This window comes from Gossypium hirsutum, chromosome A07, assembly GCF_007990345.1.
Source record: "Gossypium hirsutum isolate 1008001.06 chromosome A07, Gossypium_hirsutum_v2.1, whole genome shotgun sequence".
Classification (NCBI taxonomy): Eukaryota; Viridiplantae; Streptophyta; class Magnoliopsida; order Malvales; family Malvaceae; genus Gossypium; species Gossypium hirsutum.
Window position 1 is genome coordinate 4,025,895 of NC_053430.1, and position 4,862 is coordinate 4,030,756.

The following is a 4,862-nucleotide window of genomic DNA, read 5'->3' on the forward strand; positions in this document are numbered from 1 at the left end:
GTTGTCTATCACTACTACAATCATTGGCTCGGTTTCACTTTCTATTTTTACGTCTTCACACCCATATACATTCCCACTCATAACAAGGTAAAATTTTTATTTGATATTACAATTATTACATAGATTTAAAATAAAATTATATGCTAAAAATCTATTTAATTAGGTGGAACCATCCGGCGAGTTATGTTGGAATACCTACCGTTCTTGAAGATATACAACTTCTATTAGACCAATGGTCGGAAGCGTAGGTAAGTATTAAATAAAATATATATACATAAAATAGTCATTTCATATTTAGTATTTAGTATTATGTATATAACTAATATTTTTATCAAGCTCATATAGTTTCAACGGACACCATACGAGGATCCGACAATTCAGGCAGTAATTTTGGATGAATTCTTTCAAAATTCGAACATTTGGCATGTTAAGGTCCCATTGTTTAACTATGCTATTGTTGAGATGCACCAGATGGATAGAATGTTGCGGCAACTTGGATTTCGACAACCGATTCCCTAGGCACCTGAGGTGCTCGATAATGAACACAAAATTGACTTAGAACAAATGAATACGAATTGGTCGGCATTCTTTTCAAAATATATCAAAATTTGGGAAAATCGGTATGATCATAGACTTACTCGCGAACCAATAATCATTCCAGAGTTAGCGTGCACGCCGGATTACATGCCATGGTTTAGAATTCATGGCAAGCCATATTTGTTGTCGGAAGAGCAGAGGCGTCGGTAAATTCATGTCGAAAGGGAATGACGGGGTCATTTAAATCCAAGGAGAAAGAATGACAGCAAGGGCTCATCAACAGCGCCCATACAATCACCGGGCCCAACCCTCAACCGACGAGACCCACACCACAGTCCCTTCAGATTATGCCAGGTGCGTATCCTAGCCCTTATATGTATCCTAATCCTTATATGTTTCCTGTTGAAACCATTTTTTTGGAAACGAGAATCGAATTTGATTGAGAATTAAAATTAAAACGGGAGACACCACCGATCTTTATTAGGTGTGATCGGATCACCCTTTATTTAATAAAACATTTTAGTTTATTAAAACGATGTTTTTGGTCTACGAAACTTAAGAGAATGGGTTCGAGAGTCGGTTACGTGTGAGCAAGGATTAGCACCCTCGACACGCCCAAAAATTGATTCTAAATTGATTAGTTAGTGTCTTAATGTCGAAAGTTGAAAATCAGGAATAGATTAAAAATATGATCCTTCTTTACTAACGTCGATTTAAAAAACACTTGAGTTAGCTCAAAAAGAGTGTTAAAGATTTCCTTATCTCTAGATATCGGAGTATCACATCCCGTAAGTTAGGACACAATACCATGAATCCCCAAGCGCAAGGTCGTCTTTAACTTTAATTGGAATCCCGTTAATTTTAAAACTCAAAAGGATATTTAGCTATTTAGAATCAATGAGAGAACCGAAACCCCGTAAGTTAGGGCAAGATTCTTCGATGTTCCAAAACGCGAAACATTACCTTATTTTGAAATTTTTATTTTTGAATAATAATAAGTATAGCATTTGATGATGCGCATTCTTTTTGTTTTGAATAAAACACATAGGTCTATATTGTACTATGTTGGAGTTTGATACACAACATGATTCGAGCTAAAGAAAACCAAAAGTGCAAAATAGAGCATGGAATAATGAAACACGAATTGGATACAATATTAATGAACGACGCAATATGGAGATGTTAGTGAATAATTTCTAGTACATGTAACGACAATATTCACAATGTATATTACTTTTTAACACGAATTGATAATCGAAGACAAACGACATAAAATAACATGCGAAAAACGATTCAAAGTAAATAGGGTAAGAGTTTAAAAATTGATAACAAATGAAATAATTAAGATTTAAAAATCATAATACTAAAGAATGGTTCAAAATAAACGAGGTATGAAAAAGATCTAACATGAATAAAATGTAAAACAATTTGAAATAAAATAATATATAAAACAAATTTCAAATAAACAATATGTTAAACAAATCAAGATGAATAATACACAAAGTAAAAAGGACTCTTTAAAATAACTTATAAAAGAGCTTAAAATAAATAATATGTAAAAGAGAAATTTAAAATAAATATTGTACAAGAATAATTAAAAAAATATATATAAAAATCCAAAATAATATATATAAAAGTTTAAAATAGGTAACATATAAAGTTCTAAAATTAATAATAAAAAAAGGTTCACGATAAATAATAAAAAGAATTTAAAATAGTTTTCATATAAAATAGTGTAACCAAATAACATATAAAAATTTAAAATAGATAATATATAAGATGATTTAACTCAAATGACGTGTAAAATATTTAGAATGAATAATATGAAAAAAAGAAATTTGAGGTAAAATGATGTAAAAAAAATGTTTAAATAAAAAATATATGTATACATGTAATAATTTAAAATATAAAGATACGTATAAGAATCTCAAAATAAATACTATGTATGATAATTTAAAAGAAATGATATATATAAAATATTTAAAATTGATTATAATTTAAAATGCATGATATGTTCAAAAATAAATACAATAATAATAGTAATAATAATGTAGATAAATACAAAAAGAAAAAAATATAATATGACGGAATCAATATAAAATTAATTAACTTAATAATATGATGATAGCAATAGTAATAATATAATAATAATATTAAATAAAATAAAATAAGTAGTTTATAGGAAGTTTAAAATAAATATCAATAAAAAGCATGTGAAATGATTAACATATAAACCAGTATAACTAAATAGTATATAAGAAATTTTAAAATACATATTATATGTATAAACTAATTTAAAACAAAAGGGACATATAAGACTTCGTAATAGTATGTATGATAGATTAAAATAAATAATCCTAAAAAAAAGAAAAAAAAATTGAAAAGGAATAATAGTTTAAAATGCATAGAATAAACTTAAAATACCTAATAATAACATAGTACTAATTGTAATAGAGACAATAGGTATAAAATATATGGAAAAGGTGATGAATAAATGAATGATTATAAAATGATGACAAGTAATAAGGTGATAATAATAAAATAAAAAAAGAATGGAAGAACAACTAACAATTGAGTACAAGAATTAACATAAATACATAAACGAATAACATATACAAACAAATAAATAAATGAATGAACCAATGAATTAAAATAAAATAAAATAAAAGGCTAATTGAAATTTAAATCGAATTGAAAGAAAAGATAGAACAAAATAAAAAAAGGAACAAAAGGGTTGAAATGAAATATGCAAAGGAAATGGAGGGTTAATTAGGAAAATATCCCCAATCCTCACGCATATAAAGCCCTCTTTAACAGATCAATCAACCCTTTCCTTTTTGATATTAACCCTAGCCGTTTTCATACATTCAAACCCCAAAGAGGACAAGCCCAAACCGCCATGTAACCACCGCAAACGGTGACCGACGGAGGGTGGTCCATTCGGATTCTAACCCCGTTCAGACTCGCAATCAAGAATCTAACCTCTATGGTAGCAAAGAATCAAAAAGATAGTATCACCCTCTTTATTAGATCTAGTTTCAACGGAGAAGAAACTCCGATATATACCAACGGTCTACAATTCAGGTGAGTTACTCGCTTTTATCCTTTTTTTTCTTTTTATAAACAATCCAAAAATGAAAAAAGAAAGAAGAACCACGCAAAAAAAAACAGTGAAATATTGAGTCGAATCGAAGGAGAAAGAAAAAAAAAAGGAACAATCACCTTTTTGCTTTGAATTTTTTTTTGATTAATATTCTATAACTTTACAATGTTTTTGTTTCCCGGTTTATATAGGCGAAAATACACTTAATTTAATGTTATTACTATTGCCTATGTCCTTGCTGTTTCTTTGCTTCGTTTCTACTTTCTGCTCTGTGGTCTTGTTTTGCTTCTGTTTTTGCTTTCTTTTGCAGGCGTGCTATGAGTCAACGGGGCCGTAGGTGGCTGTTTTGGTGCAACGGGGCTGAATCTCAGGTGCCGTGCGTGCTGAGGGCGCACATGGAGGGGGTACGGCACATCTGAGGTAAGTAAAAAGGGAAACAGTGCCTAGGGTTTCTTAGTTGTTTTATTATTATTTTTTGGGCTATTTTTCTAGGCTAGGTTTTTTTAGTTTGGGCCTGTATTTTATTTCTTTTGTTTTGATTTTGGTTTCTGATGGGTCCGGGCAATTTTGGCCCATTACATTTCCTTTTCTTAGTCTTATACCAAGTTGGAATGTGTAGCCCGGTACATCTCCTTTCCCGCTGGCTTCAATTCAACCACGATATATAGACTATTGTCGCTGGAAGGATCGTACAAGACACCGTCTAGGAGCTTATTTCATTACCAATCCCTATCGCATTGTAGGATTCAAACACCTCTGCCGTGGGTGATGCAAACACCTCTACATTCTTTATTATATCAAGGTGGGTCATCCTCCCAACACTCACAACCGAAGCAACCATAACCCTTACCGGAAGCTGAACAAAGGAGGAATCCAGCGCTTAATCGTCAACCATCCCCATGTGGTACTGATTTCAAGCGGTACATACATTGATTTTTTTAATATATTTGTACAAACTATTTTTATATTGTTTCATTTAATAAAATAAAAGTTATTTTTAATATTTTAATAGTAAATTATTTTTTATATTTTTAATGAGATAGAAGTTCTTTTAAACAAGGCAATAGAAATAATGCAACATAGTTTCATTTAAACAATTATCAACTATTTCGGTTTGGATATGATCGAATTGTATAACCTAGGTTCCTACACCATCCGCACAACTTTGTTGGTTTGTTCTTTCCCGGATATCCATATTATTACGAATTCTACTCGAGTAAGG

At 30.4% G+C, this 4,862-nt stretch overlaps 1 long non-coding RNA gene across 1 annotated transcript; it reads left to right on the plus strand.

The window, feature by feature from the left end:
* Window positions 1–3,293: 3,293 nt before the first annotated feature.
* On the plus strand, window positions 3,294–4,649 carry LOC121231994 (uncharacterized). The gene is made up of 3 exons (XR_005930215.1): window positions 3,294–3,621; window positions 3,951–4,060; window positions 4,260–4,649. It is a non-coding gene; the product is annotated as an uncharacterized lncRNA (long non-coding RNA).
* The last annotated feature ends 213 nt before the right edge of the window (window positions 4,650–4,862 follow it).